The sequence below is a fragment of the Aegilops tauschii genome, chromosome 3, assembly GCF_002575655.3.
Source record: "Aegilops tauschii subsp. strangulata cultivar AL8/78 chromosome 3, Aet v6.0, whole genome shotgun sequence".
NCBI lineage: Eukaryota > Viridiplantae > Streptophyta > Magnoliopsida > Poales > Poaceae > Aegilops > Aegilops tauschii.
This window is the reverse complement of record NC_053037.3, coordinates 170,133,703-170,161,578: the sequence shown is the minus strand read 5'-3', so window position 1 is coordinate 170,161,578 and position 27,876 is coordinate 170,133,703.

Sequence of the window (27,876 nt, the reverse complement as noted above, 5' to 3'; positions counted from 1 at the left end):
TCTGTGTCCGATTAAAACTCCATAACCATAAGTATTGCGTGAGTGTTAGCAATTTTGAAAGACTAAATGATAGTTGAGTATGTGGACTTGCTGAAAAGCTCTTATATTGACTCTTTCCTATGTTATGATAAATTGCAATTGCCTCAATGACCGAGATCATAGTTTGTTAGTTTTCAATGAAGTTTCTGATTCATACTTGACATTGTGAATAGATTGTTACTTTAGCATAAGAAATCATATGACAATATATATATATATTGCTGTTATAAGAATGATCATGATGCCCTCATGTCCGTATTTTATTTTATCGACACCTCTATCTCTAAACATGTGGACATATATTTCGTTATCGGCTTCCGCTTGAGGACAAGCGAGGTCTAAGCTTGGGGGAGTTGATACCTCCATTTTGCATCTTGCTTTTATATCGATATTATTTGCATTATGGGCTGTTATTACACATTATGTCACAATACTTATGCCTATTTTCTCTTATTTTACAAGGTTTACGTGAAGAGGGAGAATGTTGGCAGCTGGAATTCTGGGCTGGAAAAGGAGCAAATATTAGAAACCTATTCTGCACAACTCCAAAAGTCCTGAAACTTCACGGAGGCACGTTTTGGAATATATAAAAAATATTGGAGAAAGAATCAACCAGAGGGGGCCCACACCCTAGCCACGAGGGTGGGGGGCGCGCCCTACCCCCTGGGCGCGCCCCCTGTCACGTGGACCCCCTGGCAGGCCTCCGGTGCCCATCTTCTGCTATATGAAGTCTTTCGTCCTAGAAAAAACAAGGAGGAAGCTTTCAGGATGAAACACCGCCGCCACGTGGCGGAACCTGGAGAAACCAATCTAGGGCTCCGACGGAGCTGTTCTGCCGGGGAAACATCCCTCCGGGAGGGGGAAATCATCACCATCGTCATCACCATCGATCCTCTCATCGGGAGGGGGTCAATCTCCATCAACATCTTCACCAGCACCATCTGCTCTCAAACCCTAGTTCATCTCTTGTATCCAATCTTTGTCTCAAAACCTCAGATTGGTACCTGTGGGTTGCTAGTAGTGTTGATTACTCCTTGTAGTTGATGCTAGTTGGTTTATTTGGTGGAAGATCATATGTTCAGATCCTTTATGCATATTAATACCCCTCTGATTATGAACATGAATATGATCTGTGAGTAGTTACGTTTGTTCCTGAGGACATGGGAGAAGTCTTGCTATAAGTAGTCATGTGAATTTGGTATTCGTTCGGTATTTTGACGAGATGTATGTTGTCTCTCCTCTAGTGGTGTTATGTGAACGTCGACTACATGACACTTCACCATTATTTGGGCCTAGAGAAAGGCATTGGGAAGTAATAAGTAGATGATGGGTTGCTAGAGTGACAGAATCTTAAACCCTACTTTATGCGTTGCTTCGTAAGGGGCTGATTTGGATCCATATGTTTCATGCTATGGTTAGGTTTACCTTAATACTTATTTTGTAGTTGCGGATGCTTGCAATAGGGGTTAATCATAAGTGGGATGCTTGCCCAAGAAAGGGAAGTACCCAAGCACTGGTCCACCCACATATCAAATTATCAAAGTAACGAACGCGAATCATATGAGCGTCATGAAAACCAGCTTGACGATAATTCCCATGTGTCCTCGGGAGCGCTTTCCTTCATATAAGAGTTTGTCCAGGTCTGTACTTTGCTACAAAAAGGATTGGGCCACCTTGCTGCACTTTATTTACTTTTGTTATTTGTTACCCGTTACAGATTACCTTATCACAAAACTATCCGTTACTGATAATTTCAGTGCTTGTAGAGAATACCTTACTGAAAACCGCTTGTCATTTCCTTCTGCTCCTCGTTGGGTTCGACACTCTTTTTATCGAAAGGACTACGATAGATCCCCTATAATTGTGGGTCATCAGTGAAGCACATAGAGTATTATAATAAATTCACGATCAAAGCATGTCCCTCTCAAAATGTGTGTACAGCAAGGATGATTGTGGCAAACTAAAAAGCAAAAACTCATATAATACAAGACGCTCCAAGAAAAACACATATCATGTGGTGAATAAAAATATGGCCTCAAGTAAATTTACCGATGGATTGAAGACAAAAGAGGGGATGCCATCCGGGGCATCCCCAAGCTTAGATGCTTGGTTCTCCTTTAATATTACCTTGGGTGACTTGGGCATCCCAAAACTTAGGCTCTTGCCACTCGTTATTCTATAGTCCATCAAATCTTTACCCAAAACTTGAAAACTTCACAACACAAAACTCAACAGAAAACTCGTAAGCTCCGTTAGTATAATAAAATAAATCACCACTTTAGGTACTGTTGTGAGCTCATTCTAAATTTATATTGATGTTATATATACTATATTCCAACTTCTCCATGGTTCATACCCCCCGATACTACCCATAGATTTATCAAAATAAGCAAACAACACAAAGAAAATAGAATCTGTCAAAAACAAAACAATTTGTAGTAATCTGGAAGTTTCGTATACTTATGTAACTCCAAAAATTCTGAAAAATTAGGGCAATCTAGAAAATTTTTATATCAGTTTTGTGTAAAAAAAATCAAAATTTTATCATGTCCAGTAAATTTAAGCAATTTTGTTACTGGACGCAAAAGTTTCTGTCTTTCAGCAGAATCAAATCAACTATCACCATGACCATCCCAAAGGTCTTACTTGGCTGAAACATTAATTAAAACAACAAAATACAATTACTACAGAAGTAATAATGTGTATTTATTGAAAAAAGAAGCAAAAACAAAAAACACAAAATAAAAATCGGGTTGCCTCCCAACAAGCGCTATTGTTTTACGCGCCTAGCTAGGCATATTGCATAGATCTAGGTATTGTCATCTTTTGTTGGGTTCTACGGTAGGGTGCGTCGACTGCAAATTAAAATTTTCCTACGCGCAGAACAACCAGGAATATGCTACAGGAGATGGATCATAGTTCGTTACCACTAGACGCGCAGTGCCGTGCAGCGGAAGAAGAGTTGGGGCATCGCGTTCACGTGGATCGTCTCCTCCTCGTCCGATCTCCCTCGAATAGCCAGTCGTCGGTTCCCACGTACAGGTTCGCCGGAGCGGCGCAAGTGCACCGCCTCTAACGGTATCCGTGCGTGCAGGAGGAACGTCGTGCGGCGGACTGCTAGGTCCGATCACACAACCGGCAGCGAGTGGAGGTGTCTATTCGCAACACATGCAAACCCTAGTGACAGCGCCGAAGCGATCAACCGCATGAGTGTGCCGCACCCCACTTTATATAGGTGTCCGTCACGGGCTCAACACTTGGGCCTCGCACAGACCCTAAAGCCCATAAGTCTAGTCGGCCACAATCCGAATATAGCTCGGATCTCATCCGACCAGTGTCCCCGGATCTGACCTCGTAGGTTCCTTCCCTTAAGCGCGCGACCCCTTAGGTTCAAGCCGGCTTGGTCGCAGTTCGGATCACCTCCGAACTGCACGGTTGGTAGCGGCCTCTAGCAAGGCATGCCGAACACCAAGCAGACTATGAAGCTAGTTAGGCGAACATGTACATCACACTTCCATTCCTTTTGCCACACGATATATGTTGTCGGGCTCAAGGCGAGTCTGTCATCCTTGTGATAGCCCGACCTCTTTCTCGTTCCAGTGATGCCGACCACAAACCGGATTATCTCATAATCCTAATCGCATGGCCATGCTTATCTTGGTCGGATCACACGAGGGGCCCAGAGTATATCTCTCCTGATAAGAGGGGCAAATCCCATCTTTCTCGACCACGTCTCACAGCATGAGTCTGGACAAACCCGAAACCTACCTTTGTAACTACCCAGTTACGAAGTAGCGTTTGGTCGGCCCAAAGCAAGTCTGTCACCATCCCGAGTACATGCGTAAGCTCAGGTCTTAGGACATAGAACGTATGTTGTACTAGAGACTCACAGATGACATATCGCTGCGTCTCATAGTTGGGTCTGTCCGACTCAGACCTTATCTCGACTCGGATCCGACTACGTCGAATCCGACCAGACCTTTCCAAGTCCATATTATACGATTAGCATCCAATGCTCCATGGCTAGTGAGACCAAGCCATCGACCGTGTCATATGCTAGTCTAGTCAGCTGCGCGTCCACATAGCCCTTTCTACTAGGGACCTTTTAGGTCAGTCATCATACAATGCATAGTCCCACAAACAAGTCAGGTACTTGCTTATACACATCATTGATAATGTCCAAGGACTATCTTTATTCATAAACACATAGGAAATATCATCATACATGATTGCCTCTAGGGCATATCTCCAACATCTTTTGTATTAAATCCATAAGTGGCCCTCATAATAGATTCATATTGTAACTTAATTTTCTTTCTCGGGAAGTGTTCCATGCCCTTCCTTAATGGAAATTTAAACCTAATATTTCCTTCTTTCATATCAATAATTGCACCAATCGTTCTTAGGAATGGTCTCAAGTATAACAGGGCATGTAGGATTGCAATCTATATCAAGAATAATAAAATTTACGGGCACATAATTCCTATTTGCAACAATAAGAACATTATTAATCCTTCCCATAGGTTTCTTAATAGTGGAATCCGCTAGATACAAATTCGAGGAACAATCATCAAGTTTATGGAAACCTAGCACATCACATAAAGTTTTAGGAATAGTGAAAACGCTAGCACCCAAATCACACAAAGCATTACACTCATAATCTTTAACCTTAATCTTCATAGTAGGTTCCCATTCATCATACAGTTTTCTAGGGATTGAAACTTCCAACTCAAATTTTTCTTCAAACGATTTCATCATAGCATCCATGATATGTTTAGTCAAAGACTTATTTTGATTATAAGCATGAGGTGAATTTAGCATTTATTGCAACAAGGAAATACAATCTATCAAATAACAATTATCTTAATTAAAGTCCTTGAAATCCAAAAGAGTGGGGTCATCGCTACCTAAAGTTTTGACCTCGCCAATCCCACTTTTATGAATTTTTTTCATTAAGATCTTCACCCTCCAAATTATTGGGACGCCTTCTAGATAAAGTTGACTCATATCCAGTCCCATCTTTATCAAGTTTTATAGCAAACAAAGATTCAATAGGAGTCACACCAATAACTTTAAGATCTTCGTCATTATTATCACAAAAACTAGAAGAACATGCTTTTTCTAGCCAACTCTCTTAGCACGCATCCTAGCGGTTCTCTCTCTACTTTCATTAATAGAAATTTTAACAGCTTTCGGAGATTCATTAATATCAACTGTGGGTGGCATAGATCTAATCTTAAAAGAATCAATCTCATGAGAAATTATATCAACGTTTCTAGCCAAATCATAAATCTTAAGCAATTTTTCCTCAACCATAGCATTGAAATTGTTTTGAGAATTATTGAAATCTTTAATATTATTCTCAAGATCGGAGGGTATTTTATTATAATTTCCATAAGAATTGTTGTAGGAATTACCATAATTATTACAGGAATTACTAGGAAAAGGCCTAGGGTTGAAGTTTCCTCTATACGCATTATTACCAAAATTGTTCCTACCAACAAAATTCACATCCATAGATTCATTATTATTCTCAATCAAGGTGGATGATACGTCTCCAACGTATCTATAATTTTTGATTGTTCCATGTTGTTATATTATCATTCTTGGATGTTTTAAAATCATTTTATAATCATTTTATATCATTTTTGGTACTAACCTATTGACCTAGTGCCAAGTGCCAGTTGCTATTTTCTGCATGTACTTTACATCGCAGGAAATCAATACCAAACAGAGTACAAACGCAACAAATCTTTTTATGGACTTCTTTTGGACCAGAAGACATCCAGTGGGCCAAAGAAGTACCAAAGAGGGAGCCCGAGGTGAGCACAAGACACCAGGGCGTGCCTGGAGGCCCAGGCGCACCCAGGTGGGTTGTGCACACCTCGGTGCCCTCCCGCACCGCCTCTTTGCTCTATAAATACCCCAATATTCCAGAAACCCTTGGGGGGTCGACGAAAATCAATTCCAGCCGCCGCAAGTTCCAGAACCACCAGATCCAATCTAGACACGATCATGGAGGGGTTCATCATGTCCATTGGTGCCTCTCCGATGATGCGTGAGTAGTTCATTGTAGACCTACGGGTCCGTAGTTAGTAGCTAGATGGCTTCCTCTTGTTGGGGAACGCAGTAATTTCAAAAATTTCCTAAGCACACGCAAGATCCATATAGGTGATGCATAGCAACGAGCGGGAGAGTGTGTCCACGTACCCTCGTAGACTGAAAGCGGAAGCATTAAGTAACGCGGTTGATGTAGTCGAACGTCTTCGCGATCCAACCGATCAAGTACCGAGCGCACGACACCTCCGCGATCTGTACACGTTCAGCTCGGTGACGTCCCTTGTACTCTTGATCCAGCTGAGGCCAAGGGATAGTTTCGTCAGCACGACGGCGTGATGACGGTGATGATGAAGTTACCAACGCAGGGCTTCGCCTAAGCACTACAACGATATGTTCGAGGTGGAAATCTGTGGAGGGGGGCACCGCACACGGCTAAGACAACTGTCAACTTGTGTATCTATGGGGTGCCCCTCCCCCGTATATAAAGGAGGGGAGGAGGGGAGGGCCGGCCCTCTCTATGGAGCGCCCAAGGGGGAGTCCTACTCCCAGTAGGAGTAGGTTCCCCCCCTTCCCTAGTTGGAGTAGGAGAAGAAGGAAGAGGGAGAAGGAGAGAAGGAAAGGGGGGGCCGGGCCCCACCCAATTCAGATTGGGCTTGGGGGGGGGGGCGCCCTCCACCTGGCCGCCTCCTCCTCTCTCCCACTAAGGCCCAATAAGGCCCATTGACTCCGGGGGGGAGGGGTTCCGGTAACCCCCCGGTACTCCCGTAAATGCCCGAACTCATCCGGAACCCTTTCGGTGTCCAAACATAGCCTTCCAATATATCGATCTTTATGTCTCGACCATTTCGAGACTCCTCGTCATGTCCGTGATCACATCCGGTACTCCGAACTACCTTCGGTACATCAAAACACATAAACTTGTAATACCGATCGTCATCGAACGTTAAGCGTGCGGACCCTACGGGTTCGAGAACTATGTAGACATGACCGAGACTCACTTCCGGTCAATAACCAATAGCGGAACCTGGATGCTCATATTGGTTCCTACATATTCTACGAAGATCTTTATCGGTCAAACCGCATAACAACATACGTTGTTCCCTTTGTCATCGGTATGTTACTTGCCCGAGATTCGATCGTCGATATCTCAATACCTAGTTCAATCTCGTTACCGGCAAGTCTCTTTACTTGTTCCGTAATGCATCATCCTGTAACTAACTCATTAGTCACATTGCTTGCAAGGCTTATAGTGATGTGCATTACCGAGAGGGCCTAGAGATACCTCTCCGACAATCGGAGTGACAAATCCTAATCTCGATCTATGCCAACTCAACAAACACCATTGGAGACACCTGTAGAGCATCTTTATAATCACCCAGTTACGTTGTGACGTTTGATAGCACACTAAGTGTTCCTCCGGTATTCGGGAGTTGCATAATCTCATAGTCATAGGAACATGTATAAGTTATGAAGAAATAAATAACAACAAACTAAATGATCATCGTGCTAAGCTAACGGATGGGTCTTATCAATCACATCATTCTCTAATGATGTGATCCCGTTCATCAAATGACAACTCTTGTCCATGGCTAGGAAACTTAACCATCTTTGATTAACGAGCTAGTCAAGTAGAGGCATACTAGTGACACTCTGTTTGTCTATGTATTCACACATGTACAAAGTTTCCGGTTAATACAATTCTAGCATGAATAATAAACATTTATAATGATATAAGGAAATATAAATAACAACTTTATTATTGCCTCTAGAGCATATTTCCTTCACCTCTCTCTCTTTTGATTCTCAATACAATGGTCTCTTGGAGATCCATATGATGTAATTCTTTTTGCGGTGAGTTTGTTGGGATCTGATGAACTTTGAGTTTATGATCAGATCTATCTTTTTATCCATGGGAGTTATTTGAATCTTCTTTGATCTCTTATATGCATGATTGCTTATAGCCTCGTATTTCTTCTCTGATATTTGGGTTTTGTTTGGCGAACTTGATCTATTTATCTTGCAATGGGAAGAGGTGCTTTGTGATGGGTTCGATCTTACAGTGCTTGATCCCAGTGACAGAAGGGGAACCGACACGTATGTATCGTTGCTATTAAGGATAACAAGATGGGGTCTATTTCTACATAAATAGATCTTGTCTACATCATGTCATCATTCTTATTGCATTACCTCGTTTCTCCAGGAACTTAATACACTAGATGCATGTTGTATAGGGGGCGATGTGTGGAGTAATAGCAGTAGATGCAGGCAGGAGTCGGTCTACTAATCTTGGACGTGATGCCTATATAGTGATCATTGACTGGATATCGTCATGTTTATTTGAAGTTCTATCAATTTCCCAACATTAATTCATTTACCCACCGTTTGCTATTTTTCTCGAGAGAAGCCACTAGTGAAATCTACGGCCCCGGGGTCTCTTCTTTATTATATTTGCTTTCACGATCTATTTTCATTTGCTTTTATTTTCAGATCTATTAAACCAAAAATACAAAAAATACCTTGCTGCAATTTATTCTTATTTATTTTATCTCGCGTTCCCGCGAGATCTATTTATCCAAGCTATCATATTTTTATCCCGTCCACTTGCCAATTTCTGGCGTCGTTGCCCGAAAGGGATTGATAACCCCTTTAACACGCCGGGTTGCGAGTATTTGTTATTTGTGTGCAGGTGCCGTTCACGAAGTGTTGCGTGGTTCTCCTACTGGTTCGATAACCTTGGTCTCATCACTGAGGGAAATACCTACCGTTGCTGTGCTGCATCATCCCTTCCTCTTTGGGGAAATACTGACGTAGTTCAAGCAGACATCAAAAGGAATTTCTGGCGCCGTTGCCAGGGGGACATCATCAACATCTACCAGGTTCCTAATCACAAATCTCATCTCCCTGCAATTTACATTATTTGCCTTTTGCCTCTCGTTTTCCTCTCCCCCACTTCACAAAAATTTACCGTTTTATTCGCCCTCTTTTTCGTTCGCCGTTTTCTTGCTGGATCTATCCATATTCTTGCTTTCTAGTCATAATGGCTAGAGTGACCACTCCTCCTTTGTCACCATATTTTGAAGTTTTATACTTCAAGCAACGACAAGGAGAAAAATGTGAAAGATGCTTGGTATAGGCTAATGGAATCCTATCGTGTTTGCAACCTAAAGGGGGACGCAAAGATTTTTCTTCATAACTTTTACATAGGATTGGCTTTACACCATAGACAACTCTTGACTTTGCCGCTAAATGGAATTTTATTGAGCTTGATGCTAATGTTGCCTATGAAGTCTTAGAAGGAATTTTGGGGGTTCGACCTCAAAGGAAGGGGTTTTCCTTCACCCTAGAGGGAGTTCAAATGTTGGATAAACTTGGTGATTTGCAAAAACATATGGTTGAATTGCAAAAATATAGTGAACCCCTCAAACATCTTAATGGTAGTATCAATCGCATGAATGCCTTGATTACTCTTTGCAATAAGCGATTGGATATTTGAGATCTCAAGATGGCTTCTTTTCCTGAGGATTTAGGGAAGCGCAAAGAGCCTCCCGGGTTTGAGAAAGCCCTTACAAAAGTTGCCAAGACTACGAACGACAATACTTAGATCCTTGCTTTATGCCTAGCTAGGGGCGCAAAACAATAGCGCTTGTTGGGAGGCAACCCAATGAATAAAATATATTTTTGTCTTTTACTTTCTATTCTTGAGTGTTTGCACAATTAGCTACTGTTATGATTGTTTTTTTGTGTGTTTTAGTTAGTGTTTGTGCCAAGCAAAGCCTTTAGGATCTTGTTGGGTGATAGTTGTTTTGATCTTGCTGAAAAATAGAAACTTTTACGTCCAGAGTTACAACTTCTAAAAATCACAGAAGTGACGAAAAATTCTGATTTTTTACAGTAGATTGATATACAAATTGCTCACGTGGTCCTAAGTTTTCAGAATTTTTTGATTTACAGAAGTATTCGAAATATCCAGATTGCTACAGACTGTTCTGTTTTTGACAGATTCTGTTTTCTTTGCGTTGTGTGCTTGTTTTGATGAATCTATGGTTTTCTTTGAAGAGTTTTTGCCATATAAAAGTTGGAATACAATAGATATAATGCAAGAATAAAATATGAATGGGTTTGCAACAGTAATTCTAGTAGTGATTTGCTTTCTTATACTAACGGATCTCACGAAGGTTTTGTTGAGCTTTGTGTGATTGAAGTTTTCAAGTTTTGGGTGATGTTACGATGGATGAAGGAATAAGAAGTAAGAAGAGCCTAAGCTTGGGGATGCCCATGTCATCCCAAGCTATTATCCAAAGAGAAGCAAGCAACTAAGCTTGGGGATGCCCGAGTGGCATCCCCTCTTTCTTCTAACGACCATCGGTATTTTACTCGAAGCTATATTTTTATTCGTCACATACTATGAGTTTTGCTTGGAGCGTCTTGTATGATATGATTCTTTGCTTGTTTTGCTTTTTATTTTAAGTCATGAATCCTTGCTGGACACACCTATTTGAGAGAGCCAAAATTATGCCATGACTTGTTTGAATTGCTCTCTATGCTTCACTTAAATCTTTATGAGCTATGGAATTGCTCTAGTGCTTCACTTATATCTTTTTGAGCACGGTGTGCTTTAGTATTTTTGAAGAAATGCTCTCATGCTTCACTTAGATTTATTTGAGAGTTAGTAATTTTTTTAAGAAATTCTCTCTTGCTTCACTTAAATTAATTTGAGAGAAAGAAATATTATGCTCATGATATTCACTCATATTTGTTTGAGCTTATCAAAAGCAACACATGAAACTAGTCCCAAAGTGATTGATATCCAAGAAGAATATAGTAAAACTTTCATGAAGATCATTGGACAAAATAAACTTGATTCCTTGTAATAGTTTTGAGATATGATGATATGATATGTGAGTCATGTTGATGAGTAATTATGCTTTCGTAAGAATATTGGTGTTAAAGTTTGTGATTCCATATGCAAGCATGAAAGTCAATAGTTATGCAATGAAATTACATCCTACTTGTGGTGCATTATCCGGTGTTAATTATGCTCAATGCTTGCTTATGGATTTTTCGTTTCTTGTTTGGATGCTTCTCAATCTTTTGCTAGCCTTCATTTGCACTAAATATGATCACTACTTGTGCATCCAAAATCCTTTAAACCAGTTTTGCCATATGAGTCCACCATACCTACCTATATGAGGTATTCGTTTGCTGTTCTAAGCAAATTTGTATGTGCCATCTCTAATTGTCAAAATAAACTTCTCTTTTGTGTGCTCGTACCGCTCATGAAACGGTAGGGGGTGGCTAATATATTTCCATGCTAGATATGTTATTCTCACGATGAGTGTTTATTCACTTGTCATTGCACGAGAGTAAGGCAAAGGTATTAGGGATGCCTAGTCCCAAAATGAAAAATGAATTTACTTTATGTTGTCAAATAATAAATTCCTTGGAAAGTGTTGGTATGGAAGGCCCCCGTGGATACGGCTAGCCAGGGAAAGTGAAAGTATGGTTGAAAAGGAATAAACTTTAATTTCTGTTTGGGAACCGCCTATGATATATATATAGCATGGAAAGTACTGGGAACTACTCGATCGTTCTCATTGACAAGAAAAGCATGCCTCCCAAAATGTTTTTATCTCTATCTTTTTTGCTTTGAGCTCTGGCACCTCTACAAATCCCTACTTCCCTCCGCGAAGGGCCTTTCTTTTACTTCATGCAATTTTTATTTTTATTTGAGTCTCCATCTTCTCTTATAAAACACCAACTAAGGGGCACTATGATCGTACTTGAGCATTGGGTGTAGCTAATATGTGGGTGTGTTTCATGAATGGATCAATGATTGAGCGTAATGGGCTAGGGATAACTTATTTTAGCGTTGATATTTTGAAAGACATGGTTGCTTGTTGATATATATGCTTGAGTATTGAAGTCCTCATGTCAAAACTAGACTATTGCCTTGAACCATATAAAAGTCCAAATGTCCATGCTACAAAGAAAAGAATATCAGATGAGCATGTTAGGCAGCATTCCACATCAAAAATTCTATTTTTATCATTTACCTACTCGAGAACGAGCAGGAATTAAGCTTGGGGATGCTGATACGTCTCCAACGTATCTATAATTTTTGATTGTTCCATGCTATTATATTATCATTCTTGGATGTTTTACAATCATTTTATAGTCATTTTATATCATTTTTTGGTACTAACCTATTGACATAGTGCCAAGTGCCAGTTGCTGTTTTCTACATGTTTTTTACATCGTAGTAAATCAATACCAAACGGAGTCCAAATGCAACGACACTTTCTGTGGATTTATTTTGGACCAGAAGACATCCAGTGGGCCAAAGAAGTACCGAAGAGGGAGCCTGAGGTGAGTACAAGACACCATGCGTGTCCTGGTGGGTTGTGCACACCTCGGTGCCCTCCCGCACCGCCTCTTTGCTCTATAAATACCCCAATATTCCAGAAACCCTTGGGTAGTCGAGGAAAATCAATTCCAGCCGCCGCAAGTTCCAGAACCACCAGATCCAATCTAGACACCATCACGGAGGGGTTCATCATGTCCATTGGTGCCTCTCCGATGATGCGTGAGTAGTTCATTGTAGACCTACGGGTCCGTAGTTAATAGCTAGATGGCTTCCTCTCTCTCTTTTGATTCTCAATACAATGGTCTCTTGGAGATCCATATGATGTAATTCTTTTTTGCGGTGAGTTTGTTGGGATCCGATGAAGTTTGAGTTATGATCAGGTCTATCTTTTTATCCATGAAAATTATTTGAGTCTTCTTTGATCTCTTATATGCATGATTGCTTATAGCCTCGTATTTCTTCTCCGATATTTGGGTTTGGTTTGGCCAACTTAATCTATTTATCTTGCAATGGGAAGAGGTGCTTTGTGATGGGTTCGATCTTACGGTGCTTGATCCCAGTGATAGAAGGGGAACCAACACGTATGTAACGTTGCTATTAAGGATAACAAGATAGGGTCTATTTCTACATAAACTGATCTTGTCTACATCATGTCATCGTTCTTATTGCATTACTCTGTTTCTCCATGAACTTAATACACTAGATGGATGCTGGATAGCGGTCGATGTGTGGAGTAATAGTAGTAGATGCAGGCAGTAGTCGGTCTACTAATCTTGTACGTGATGCCTATATAATGATCATTGCCTGGATATCGTCATGATTATTTGAAGTTTTATCAATTTCCCAACAGTAATTCATTACCCACCATTTGCTATTTTTCTCGAGAGAAGCCACTAGTGAAATCTACGGCCCCGGGGTCTCTTCTTTATTATATTTTCTTTCGCGATCTATTTTCATTTGCTTAAATTTTCAGATCTATTAAACCAAAAATACCTTGCTGCAATTAATTCTTATTTATTTTATCTCGCGTTCCCGCGAGATCTGTTTATCCAACCTATCATATTTTTATCCCGTCTACTTGCCAATTTCTAGCACCGTTGCACGAAAGGGATTGACAACCCCTTTAACACGTCGGGTTGCGAGTATTTGTTATTTGTGTGCAGGTGCCATTCACATAGTGTTGCGTGGTTCTCTTATTGGTTCGATAACCTTGGTCTCATCACTGAGGGAAATACCTACCGTTGTTGTGCTGCATCATCCCTTCCTCTTTGGGGAAATACCGACGTAGTTCAAGCAGACATCAGTGGACAAGGGCATATCATTAGGATCAATAGGAGCACTCTTGCTAGCAATCAATTTCATAATTTCATCCATCTTTCCACTCAAAGTATTAATTTCTTCAATAGCATGCAGTTTTTTACTAGTAGAAGATCTTTCGGTATGCCATTGAGAGTAATTTGCCATAATATTATCTAGGAGTTTGGTAGCTTCTCCTAATGTGATTTCCATAAAAGTACCTCCTGCGGCCGAATCTAAAAGATTTCTAGATGCAAAATTCAATCGGGCATAATTTTTTTGTATGATCATCCATAAACTTAAACCATGAGTAGGGCAATTTTTTATCATCAATTTCATCCTCTCCCAAGATTGTGCAACATGTTCATGATCAAGTTGCTTAAAATTCATTATATCGTTCCTAAGGGAGATGATCTTAGCGGGAGGAAAATACTTGGAAATAAAGCATCTTTACACTTATTCCATGAATCAATACTATTTTTAGGCAAAGATGAAAACCAAGTTTTAGCATGATCTCGTAGTGAGAACGGAAATAGCCTCAATTTAACAATATCATTGTCCACATCTTTTTTTCTTTTGCATCACACACAACTCAACGAAAGTATTTAGATGGGATGCAACATCTTCATTAGGACTACAAGAAATTTTTTCTTTCATAATAAGATTCAACAAAGCGGCATTAATTTCATAAGATTTCGCACTAGTGGCGGGAGCAATCGGAGTACTAATAAAATAATTATTATTAGTGTTGGAAAAGTCACACAACTTGGTATTTTCTTGTGACATCGTGACAAAGCAAGCAATCTAGCATACAAGCACACAAAAATCAAACGAAAAGACGAACGTAAAGAAGGCGAATAAAAAGGAATATTTTTTTGTATTTTTGTGAAAACATTTTAGAAGTGGGGGAGAGGAAAACAAGAGGCAAATGGCAAATAATGTAGATGCAAGAGATGAGAGTTTATGATAGGTACTTGGTAGGCTTAATGTAGAACCTCCCTGGCAACGGCGCCAAAAATTCTTCCCGCTACTTCTCGAGCTTGCGTTGATTTTTCCCTTGAAGAGGAAAGGGTGATGCAGCAAAGTAGAGATAAGTATTTCCCTGAGTTAAGAACCAAGGTATCAATCCAGTAGGAGGCACAAGCAAGTCCTCAATATATGCACCTGCACAAACTAACAAACACTTGCACTCAACGCGAGAAAAGGTTGTCAATCCCTTCACGGTCACTTGCAAGAGTGTCGGTGGGAACGACACCTATGGGATCACTGGGATCCCTTCTACGGTTGGCGGGCGCGGGGTTGTGCAAAGAGTGGGTTTGGTAGCCAGCACAAGGATCATTTACCCAGGTTCGGGCCGCAAAGATGCGTAATACCCTAGTCCTGCTTTGGTGTATGTGTTTGAGTGTTCTTGAGTTCTTGAGCTAGCTACGGTGCGTGTGTAGCCCAAAAGATCCGAATCCTTCTCCTGGACGCCTCGGGCCTCCTTTTATAGACAAAAGGGGTCACCACAGTGGCACATAGGAGGTGGAAAGGCATACAGTGCGCAAGCTTATCGCATGTCATTATAGGACAAGACGCATTAAATGCGCCCCCTTAGGTGTCCCGTTGCTTTATTGGGGATGGCAACGAGGCCCATCCCGTTCGTCGCCGCCCGCCTTGCTCTGACACGCGTCCAGGCCAACGATGCATGCATCGCCATGTAGGCTGCCAGGCTGCTGAGATGGCGTGGTGGTAGGGTCTTCACGAAGATCTGCATGCCACCACGCAGGTGCTTGCTGAGCTGGCCTGGAAGCCGCATGTTGCCACGCAGGTGCCTGCCCAGCTGGTTGGGCTGGCAGCTGTGTGGGAACGGCGGTGGAGTCTTGGCAGATGCGAGCCTGGTTGTGGCCTCGCAGGTGCCCCAGCAAGGGTCTTGCCGCGGCATCGCAGTCGTCCCCGGCAAGGATCTTGCCGGTGGACTCGTGGATTTCCTCGGCAAGGATCTTGCCGAGGATCGTCGTCTTTGAAGGAAATATGCCCTAGAGGCAATAATAAAGTTATTATTTATTTCCTTATATCATGATAAATGTTTATTATTCATGCTAGAATTGTATTAACCGGAAACATAATACATGTGTGAATACATAGACAAATAGAGTGTCACTAGTATGCCTCTACTTGACTAGCTCGTTAATCAAAGATGGTTAAGTTTCCTAGCCATTGACATGGGTTGTCATTTGATTAACGAGATCACATCATTAGGAGAATGATGTGATTGACTTGACCCATTCCGTTGGCTTAGCACTCGATCGTTTAGTATGTTGCTATTGCTTTTTTCATGACTTATACATGTTCCTATGACTATGAGATTATGCAACTCCCGTTTACCGGAGGAACACTTTGTGTGCTACCAAATGTCACAACGTAACTGGGTGATTATAAAGGTGCTCTACAGGTGTCTCCGAAGGTACTTGTTGGGTTGGCGTATTTCGAGATTAGGATTTGTCACTCCGATTGTCGGAGAGGTATCTCTGGGCCCACTTGATAATGCACATCACTTAAGCCTTGCAAGCATTGCAACTAATGAGTTATTTGATGTATTACGAAACGAGTAAAGAGACTTGCCGGTAACGAGATTGAACTAGGTATTGAGATACCGACGATCGAATCTCGGGCAAGTAACATACCGATGACAAAGGGAACAACGTATGTTGTTATGCGGTCTGACCGATAAAGTTCTTCGTAGAATATGTGGGAGCCAATATGAGAATCTAGGTTCCACTATTGGTTATTGACCGGAGACGTGTCTCGGTCATGTCTACATAGTTCTCGAACCCGTAGGGTCCGCAAGCTGAAAGTTTCAATGACAGTTATATTATGAGTTTATATGTTTTGATGTACCGAAGGTTGTTCGGAGTCCTGGATGTGATCACAGACATGACGAGGAGTCTTGAAATGGTCGAGACATGAAGATTGATATATTGGAAGCCTATGTTTGGATATCAGAAGTGTTTCGGGTGAAATCGGGATTTTACCAGAGTACCGGAGGGGTTACCGGAACCCCCCGGGGGTTAATGGGCCATAGTGGGCCTTAGTAGAGAAGAGGAGAGGCGGCCAGGGCAAGGGCCACGCGCCCCTCCCCCCTAGTCCGAATAGGAAAAGGAGAGGGGGGCGACGCCCCCCCCCCCTTTCCTTCTTCTCCTCCACCTCTTTCCCCCTCTTCTCCTAATCCAACAAGGAAAAGGGAGGGAGTCCTACTCCCGGTGGGAGTAGGACTCCTCCTGGCGCGCCCCCTCCTAGCCGGCCGCACCTTCCCCCTTGCTCCTTTATATACGGGGGTAGGGGGCACCCTAGAGACACAACAATTGATCATTTGATCTTTTAGCCGTGTGCGGTGCCCCCCTCCACCATAGTCCACCTCGATAATACTGTAGCGGTGCTTAGGCGAAGCCCTGCGTCGGTAGGACATCATCATCGTCACCACGCCATCGTGCTGACGAAACTCTTCCTCAACACTCGGCTGGATTGGAGTTCGAGGGACGTCATCGGGCTGAACGTGTGCTGAACTCGGAGGTGTCGTGCGTTCGGTACTTGATCGGTCGGATCATGAAGACGTACGACTACATCAACCGCGTTGTGCTAATGCTTCCGCTTTCGGTCTACGAGGGTACGTGGACAACACTCTCCCCTCTCGTTGCTATGCATCACCATGATCTTGCGTGTGCGTAGGAATTTTTTTGAAATTACTACGTTCCCCAACAGTGGCATCCGAGCCTGGTTTTATGCGTAGATGTCATATGCACGAGTAGAACACAAGTGAGTTGTGGGCGATATAAGTCATACTACTGACCAGCATGTCATACTTCGGTTCAGTGGTATTGTTGGATGAAGCGGCCCGGACCGACATTACGCGTACGCTTACGCGAGACTGGTTCTACCGACGTGCTTTGCACATAGGTGGCTGGCGGGTGTCAGTTTCTCCAAATTTAGTTGAACCGAGTGTGGCTACGCCCGGTCCTTGCGAAGGTTAAAACAGCACCAACTTGACAAACTATCGTTGTGGTTTTGATGCGTAGGTAAGAACGGTTCTTGCTAAGCCCGTAGCAGCCACGTAAAACTCCCAACAACAAAGTAGAGGACGTCTAACTTGTTTTTGCAGGGCATGTTGTGATGTGATATGGTCAAGACATGATTCTAAATTTTATTGTATGATATGATCATGTTTTGTAACCGAGTTATCGGCAACTGGCAGGAGCCATATGGTTGTCGCTTTATTGTATGCAATGCAATCACCCTGTAATGCTTTACTTTATCACTAAGCGGTAGCGATAGTCGTAGAAGCATAAGATTGGCGAGACGACAACGATGCTACGATGGAGATAAAGGTGTCGCGCCGGTGACGATGGTGATCATGACGGTGCTTCGGAGATGGAGATCACAAGCATAAGATGATGATGGCCATATCATATCACTTATATTGATTGCATGTGATGTTTATCTTTTATGCATCTTATCTTGCTTTGATTGACGGTAGCATTATAAGATGATCTCTCACTAAATTTCAAGATAAAAGTGTTCTCCCTAAGTATGCACCGTTGCCAAAGTTCGTCATGCCCAAACACCACGTGATGATCGGGTGTGATAAGCCATACGTCCATCTACAACGGGTGCAAGCCAGTTTTGCACACGCAGAATACTCAGGTTAAACTTGACGAGCCTAGCATATGCAAATATGGCCTCGAAACACTGAGACCGAAAGGTCGAGCGTGAACCATATAGTAGATATGATCAACATAGTGATGTTCACCATTGAAAGCTACTCCATTTCACGTGATGATCGGTTATGGTTTAGTTGATTTGGATCACGTGATCACTTAGAGGATTAGAGGGATGTCTATCTAAGTGGGAGTTCTTAAGTATATGATTAATTGAACTTAAATTTATCATGAACTTAGTACCTGATAGTATCTTGCTTGTCTATGTTGATTGTAGATAGATGGCCCGTGCTGTTGTTCCATTGAATTTTAATGCGTTCCTTGAGAAAGCAAAGTTGAAAGATGATGGTAGCAATTACACGGACTGGGTCCGTAACTTGAGGATTATCCTCATTGCTGCACAGAAGAATTACGTCCTGGAAGCACCGCTGGGTGCCAGGCCTGCTGCTGATGCAACTGACGACGTTAAGACGTCTGGCAGAGCAAAGCTGATGACTACTCGATAGTTCAATGTGCCATGCTTTACGGCTTAGAACCGGGACTTCAACGGCGTTTTGAACGTCATGGAGCATATGAGATGTTCTAGGAGTTGAAGTTAATATTTCAAGCAAATGCCCGGATTGAGAGATATGAAGTCTCCAATAAGTTCTACAGCTGCAAGATGGAGGAGAATAGTTCTGTCAGTGAGCATATACTCAAAATGTCTGGGTATAATAATCACTTGATTCAACTGGGAGTTAATCTTCCGGATGATAGCGTCATTGACAGAATTCTTCAATCACTACCACCAAGCTACAAGAGCTTCGTGATGAACTATAACACGCAAGGGATGGATAAGACGATTCCCGAGCTCTTCGCAATGCTAAAGGCTGCGGAGGTAGAAATCAAGAAGGAGCATCAAGTGTTGATGGTCAATAAGACCACCAGTTTCAAGAAAAAGGGCAAAGGGAAGAAGAAGGGGAACTTCAAGAAGAACAACAAGCAAGTTGCTGCTCAGGAGAAGAAACCCAAGTCTGGACCTAAGCCTGAGACTGAGTGCTTCTACTGCAAGCAGACTGGTCACTGGAAGCGGAACTGCCCCAAGTATTTGGCGGATAAGAAGGATGGCAAGGTGAACAAAGGTATATGTGATATACATGTTATTGATGTGTACCTTACTAGAGCTCGCAGTAGCACCTGGGTATTTGATACTGGTTCTGTTGCTAATATTTGCAACTCAAAACAGGGACTACGGATTAAGCGAACATTGGCCAAGGACGAGGTGACGATGCGCATGGGAAACGGTTGCAAAGTCGATGTGATTGCCGTCGGCACGCTACCTCTACATCTACCTTCGGGATTAGTATTAGACCTAAATAATTGTTATTTGGTGCCAGCGTTGAGCATGAACATTATATCTGGATCTTGTTTGATGCGAGACGGTTATTCATTTAAATCAGAGAATAATGGTTGTTCTATTTATATGAGTAATATCTTTTATGGTCATGCACCCTTGAAGAGTGTTCTATTTTTGATGAATCTCGATAGTAGTGATACACATATTCATAATGTTGAAGCCAAAATATGCAGAGTTGATAATGATAGTGCAACTTATTTGTGGCACTGCCGTTTAGGTCATATCGGTGTAAAGCGCATGAAGAAACTCCATACTGATGGACTTTTGGAACCACTTGATTATGAATCACTTGGTACTTGCGAACCGTGCCTCATGGGCAAGATGATTAAAATGCCGTTCTCCGGTACTATGGAGAGAGCAACAGATTTGTTGGAAATCATACATACGGATGTATGTGGTCCGATGAATGTTGAGGCTCGTAGCGGATATCGTTATTTTCTCACCTTCACAGATGATTTAAGCAGATATGGGTATATCTACTTAATGAAACATAAGTCTGAAACGTTTGAAAAGTTCAAAGAATTTTAGAGTGAAGTTGAAAATCATCGTAACAAGAAAATAAAGTTTCTACGATCTGATCGTGGAGGAGAATATTTGAGTTACGAATTTGGTCTACATTTGAAACAATGCGGAATAGTTTCGCAACTCACGCCACCCAGAACACCACAGCGTAATGGTGTGTCCGAATGTCGTAATCGTACTTTACTAGATATGGTGCGATCTATGATGTATCTTACTGATTTACCGCTATCGTTTTGGGGTTATGCTTTAGAGACGGCTGCATTCACGTTAAATAGGGCACCATCGAAATCCGTTGAGACGACGCCTTATGAACTGTGGTTTGGCAAGAAACCAAAGTTGTCGTTTCTTAAAGTTTGGGGCTGCGATGCTTATGTGAAAAAGCTTCAACCTGATAAGCTCAAACCCAAATCGGAGAAATGTGTCTTCATAGGATACCCAAAGGAGACTGTTGGGTACACCTTCTATCACAGATCCGAAGGCAAGACATTCGTTGCTAAGAATGGATCCTTTCTAGAGAAGGAGTTTCTCTCGAAAGAAGTGAGTGGGAGGAAAGTAGAACTTGATGAGGTAACTGTACCTGCTCCCTTATTGGAAAGTAGTTCATCATAGAAACTGGTTCCTGTGACGCCTACACCAATTAGTGAGGAAGTTAATGATGATGATCATGGAACTTCAGATCAAGTTGTTACTGAACCTCGTAGGTCAACCAGAGTAAGATCCGCACAAGAGTGGTATGGTAATCCTGTTCTGGAGGTTATGTTACTAGACCATGACGAGCCTACGAACTATGAAGAAGCAATGGTGAGCCCAGATTCCGCAAAATGGCTTGAGGCCATGAAATATGAGATGGGATCCATGTATGAGAACAAAGTGTGGACTTTGGTTGACTTGCCCGATGATCGGCAAGCAATTGAGAATAAATGGATCTTCAAGAAGAAGACTGACGCTGACGGTAATGTTACTGTCTATAAAGCTCGACTTGTTGCAAAAGGTTTTCGACAAGTTCAAGGGATTGACTATGATGAGACCTTCTCACCCGTAGCGATGCTTAAGTCTGTCCGAATCATGTTAGCAATTGCCGCATTTTATGATTATGAAATTTGGCAAATGGATGTCAAAACTGCATTCCTGAATGGATTTCTGGAAGAAGAGTTGTATATGATGCAACCGGAAGGTTTTGTCGATCCAAAGGGAGCTAACAAAGTGTGCAAGCTCCAGTGATCCATTTATGGACTGGTGCAAGCCTCTCGGAGTGTAACACCCCGGATGTAAACTTCCATATTTGACAATCTATCCAACCTTGTTCTTCATCCAATTCCATTTGGGTTCAATCCTTTTTGGTCTCTTTTGTTTTGTTTGTTGGTTTGTACTTATTGCTTTGTCTTGTCATTACTTGTCGTCTTCTTTATGCACTTGCCATCTTATGTTGCATCATGGCCTCATCTTAGTGTTGCATGTGTTCTTCTTGTCATGTTGCATTTCATCACCCTCTTCATGTGCATTGTGTGTTTCATGCATGTTATATTGTTGCTTGACCCATGTGTGATCCATACATGACCACCTCCATGCATCACCACCTCTTCTTCTCTTTTCTTTCTTGTTGGAAGTGCCATTTTGTCCTCCTCCATAAATGTTCAATTTTCCCCAAATAAATCTTGCATCATGTCATAAACCTCTATGCCAAATTTCACTTCCTTTGGACTTGGTTTGGTTGGGTTCAAAAATGGTTCAAGTTTGAATTTAATTCAAACTTGAATTATTTTTCTGCCTCTAAAAATCCCCAAGCCATTTTATTTAAATAGTACCCATTTCCAGGAGCTTGGAGCTATTTTTATTTCTGCCAAATACCTCTCCTACCTCCCTGGACTTTTCCTTTTCTACAGCTGTGAATTTAAATTCACAGAACTAAGTTAAAGGGGAAGCCCTCCTAGTGCAGCAAGTTGGGCCTTTTCCCCTCTCCCGCAGCCCAACAGAGCACATCAACCGCAGCCCAGTCAGCCCACGCGTACAGGAGCTTCGTCCTCCTGTACGGAAGTGCATCCAGCGTGTCCACGTCGGACATGGGCGTGATTTGACGGCCGTCCGGCGTCCCTAGCCCCTATATATCATGTCACCGGTTCCCTAGGGTTCCTCCTCGACCGATCCCCCTCCTCTCCTTCCCTCGCCGCCGCCAGGTAAGGCTAGCCACGCCACACCATCGCCCTGCCCACCATGCTCCGGACGAGCTTGAGCTCGAGCTCGGAGTAGCTCGTCGCCGCGCCTCTGACCCCTCAGCCACTATGGAGAGGAACGCCAAGTACCTCTCCGTCCCCTGCATCCACGCACGCGACCACACGGCCTCGGGTTCGATCTCCACGATGCTGTCTTCTTCCTCTTCTTCCCGGACAGCATCTTCGCCAAGTTCAGAGCTCGCTCCGGTCGCCTCCGGCGCGTATCCGTCAACCTCTCCGTGTCCTAGGGTGAGCTGGGTAACGCATCTCCCGCTCCATTTCTTTCCATGGCATGTAGAACCCTGTAGCACTTGCCCGATCCATCTCTTCGCCGCGCTCGCAGTGCTCCGGCGATCTCTGAAGTTCTAGTTGCGCATGTTTTGCTACTGCACGTGCACACGCGCACTCGCGCTCTCCCCTGTTCCCACGTGCTCGCTCACGCTCGGTCGTCGCGCCCGTAGCCCCGCATGCATCTGCACCCGCGCGCGCACCCTGCCTGCTCGCGTCGCTCGCTCGCCGTTCTGTACCGCGCCCGAGGCAAGCACGAGTTCGTGCTCGGGCACTGCAAGCACGCGCCTTCCACAGCCGCTCCGCGTGCACACCCTGGCCCCGCCTTCAAATTCCGCACCCCCGCCGGTGACCCTTTGCTCCGGTGGTCGCCGTCGTGCTCGCTGGCAGCGGTGCCGTTCTCCTCTGCCGCCGGTAGGACCAGCCAGCCCCCGCCTATCGTTAGGTCAAGAGGCCCAGCGACCGCTTCTTGTAACAAAAGCAGTAGCAGCGTAGTGGTGGCTGTCTTGCTGTTCCACCCAGGAGTGCAGGGTTCGAATCCCAGCCTCCACATGTTTACCTTCGGCCCCTTTTAATTTTTCTTGGGGCACTGACGTCTCGGCCCCACTGTCATACACACACCCGCATAGACCCACTGTCATACAAACACGCACACAGCTCCCTCCTTTTTTGTGTTTTGTTCATATTACCCCGCACTTTCCATTTGTGGAAAGGTCCCTCTTTCCTTTTCGGGAAAGTCCAAATCTGGACAGTACAGAGCAGGCAGTTTTCCAATTCTGTCATATTTCCCTTTAGGCAGGTTTTTACTTGATGCACTTGTGATGTTTTTCCTACAGTAAACCCCATATATTATATATGTTTTTGGGGTAGAAAAATCCCACCAATCTAGTGGTGGCATTAGTTTCTGCATTTGAGAAAGTTCGTAAACATGTGATTTTACATCATGTTGTTGTTTTGTCTTTTATGTGTATATTCGTGCAAATATGCTATGTGGTTGTTTTGCACATGGATAGCTTCATTTTCATGTATACTTCATGCTAGAATTTGTTCCATGCCATTACATGCCTGGTAGTGAGTTAAACAAGCTTGTAAAGATGCCATGTTGAATCTGTTTCTGCTATGTCTAGCATTTTCACCAAGTCTGTAAAACTGTTATCTTTTGCATTATTGCCATGCTGTTTTAGTCATGCTCTAGTGGTTTATAGCTTTAATTCAGTGTTCATGTTTTGTAGAGCATCTCCTGTACATCACTCCCATGCATTTTTTTCACATGTTTGGGTGCTGTAGCATATTTATACTTTGCATCTAAGTGGCCACGTTGCTGTTTTAAGCAGTTTGCATCATATCTTGTTTTGCTTGTCATTTGCAAACCGTGCATCCGTTTCCGGTGATCCTTATATCGATTTCGACCGAAATCACCTCATCTTTCCAGCGGCATACTTGGTTTGCCAAGTTGATGCCTTGTTCATCATCTTTCCTTTCCGGAGCACGCATATGCATTGCATATCACATCTCGCATATCATGTCATGTATTGCATCATGTTGCTTGTGCAGTGCACCATGATTGATTGTGGTTTCATTGCTTGTGTTCTTGCTTTGGGTAGAGCCGGGAGACGAGTCCGTGAACGAGGAACCTGTTGAGTACGCTTACGAGGATCAAGCTTTCGACAACTCTGAGAACTTTGCAGGCAAGATGACCATACCCTCGAAATCACTTCTATCTTTGCTTGCTAGTTGTTCGTTCTATTGCTATGCCGCGCTACCTACCACTTGCTATATCATGCCTCCCATATTGCCATGTCAAGCCTCTAACCCACCTTTACTAGCAAACCGTTGTTTGGCTAAGTTACCGCTTTTGCTCAGCCCTTCTTATAGCGTTGCTAGTTGCAGGTGAAGTTGAAGTTGGTTCCATGTTGGAACATGGATATTTTGGCATATCACAATATCTCTTATTTAATTAATGCATCTATATATTTGGTAAAGGGTGGAAGGCTCGGCCTTATGCCTGGTGTTTGGTTCCACTCTTGCCGCCCTAGTTTCCGTCATACCGGTGTTATGTTCCTTGATTTTGCGTTCCTTACGCGGTTGGGTGATTTATGGGACCCCCTTGACAGTTCGCCTTGAATAAAACTCCTCCAGCAAGGCCCAACCTTGGTTTTACATTTGCCTACCTAAGCCTTTTTCCCTTGGGTTTTCGCGAGCCCGAGGGTCATCTTTATTTTAACCCCCCCGGGCCAGTGCTCCTCTGAGTGTTGGTCCAAACTAGAGCACCATGCGGGACCGTCCCTTGGCAACTTGGGTTACGTTGGTACCTGTACGCTTCATTCATCTGGTGTGCGCTGAAAACGAGATATGTGCAGCTCCTATCAGGATTTGTCGACATAGTCGGGTGGTCTTGCTGGTCTTGTTTTACCATTGTCGAAATGTCTTGTAACCGGGATTCCAAGCCTGATCGGGTCTTCCCGGGAGAAGGAATATCCTTCATTGACCGTGAGAGCTTGTGATGGGCTAAGTTGAGACACCCCTACAGGGTATAAACTTTCGAGAGCCGTGCCCACGGTTATGTGGCAGATGGGAATTTGTTAATGTCCGGTTGTAGAGAACTTGACACCTGACATAATTAAAATGCATCAACCGCGTGTGTAGCCGTGATGGTCTCTTTTTGGCGGAGTCCGGGAAGTGAACACGGTTTGGGTTATGTATGAACGTAAGTAGTTTCAGGATCACTTCTTGATCACTTCTAGCTCCGCGACCGTTGCGTTGCTTCTCTTCTCTCTCTTACTTGCATATGTTAGCCACCATATTTGCTTAGTGCTTGCTGCAGCTCTACCTCATTACCTCATCCTTCCTATAAGCTTAAATAGTCTTGATCTCGCGGGTGTGAGATTGCTGAGTCCTCGTGACTCACAGATTCTACCAAAACAGTTGCAGGTGCCGACGATACCAGTGCAGGTGACGCAACCGAGGTCAAGTGGGAGTTCGACGAGGAACTTGGTCGTTACTATGTTTCGTTTCCTGATGATCAGTAGTGGAGCCCAGTTGGGACGATCAGGGATCTAGCATTTGGGGTAGTCTTCTTTCATTTTGGTTCCGTAGTCGGACCTTGATTGTACTCTGAATGATGTATGCTTAACTTATGTATTGTGTGAAGTGGCGACTGTAAGCCAACTCTTTATCCCATTCTTGTTCATTACATGGGATTGTGTGAAGATGACCCTTCTTGCGACAAAACCACCATGCGGTTATGCCTCCAAGTCGTGCCTCGACACGTGGGAGATATAGCCGCATCGTGGGCATTACACGGAGTTGGAATAAACGCTTTGATAGTGTGATCAAAGCATTTGGTTTTGTACAGACTTTTGGAGAAGCCTGTATTTACAAGAAAGTGAGTGGGAGCTCTGTAGCATTTCTAATATTATATGTGGATGACATATTGCTGATTGGAAATGATATAGAATTTCTGGATAGCATAAAGGGATACTGGAATAAGAGTTTTTCAATGAAAGACCTCGGTGAAGCTGCGTATATATTGGGCATCAAGATCTATAGAGATAGATCAAGACGCTTAATTGGACTTTCACAAAGCACATACCTTGACAAAGTTTTGAAGAAGTTCAAAATGGATCAAGCAAAGAAAGGGTTCTTGCCTGTGTTACAAGGTGTGAAGTTGAGTAAGACTCAATGCCCGACCACTGCAGAAGATAGAGAGAAAATGAAAGATGTTCCCTATGCTTCAGCCATAGGCTCTATCATGTATGCAATGTTGTGTACCAGACCTGATGTGTGCCTTGCTATAAGTCTAGCAGGGAGGTACCAAAGTAATCCAGGAGTGGATCACTGGATAGCGGTCAAGAACATCCTGAAATACCTGAAAAGGACTAAGGATATGTTTCTCGTTTATGGAGGTGACAAAGAGCTCATCGTAAATGGTTACGTTGATGCAAGATTTGACACTGATCCGGACGATTCTAAATCGCAAACTGGATACATGTTTACATTGAACAGTGGAGCTGTTAGTTGGTGCAGTTCTAAACAAAGCGTCGTGGCGGGATCTACATGTGAAGCGGAGTACATAGCTGCTTCGGAAGCGGCAAATGAAGGAGTCTGGATGAAGGAGTTCATATCCGATCTAGGTGTCATACCTAGTGCATCGGGTCCAATGAAAATCATCTATGACAATACTGGTGCAATTGCCTTGGCGAAGGAATCTAGATTTCACAAGAGAACCAAGCACATCAAGAGACGCTTCAATTCTATTCGGGATTTAGTCCAGGTGGGAGACATAGAAATTTGCAAGATACATACGGATCTGAATGTTGCAGACCCGTTGACTAAGCCTCTTCCACGAGCAAAACATGATCAGCACCAAGTCTCCATGGGTGTTAGAATCATTACTGTGTAATCTAGATTATTGACTCTAGTGCAAGTGGGAGACTGAAGGAAATATGCCCTAGAGGCAATAATAAAGTTATTATTTGTTTCCTTATATCATGATAAATGTTTAATATTCATGCTAGAATTGTATTAACCGGAAACATAATACATGTGTGAATACATAGACAAATAGAGTGTCACTAGTATGCCTCTACTTGACTAGCTTGTTAATCAAAGATGGTTAAGTTTCCTAGCCATTGACATGGGTTGTCATTTGATTAACGGGATCACATCATTAGGAGAATGATGTGATTGACTTGACCCATTCCGTTGGCTTAGCACTCGATCGTTTAGTATGTTGCTATTGCTTTCTTCATGACTTATACATGTTCCTATGACTATGAGATTATGCAACTCCCGTTTACCGGAGGAACACTTTGTGTGCTACCAAACGTCACAACGTAACTGGGTGATTATAAAGGTGCTCTACAGGTGTCTCCGAAGGTACTTGTTGGGTTGGCGTATTTCGAGATTAGGATTTGTCACTCCGATTGTCGGAGAGGTATCTCTGGGCCCACTCGGTAATGCACATCACTTAAGCCTTGCAAGCATTGCAACTAATGACTTAGTTGC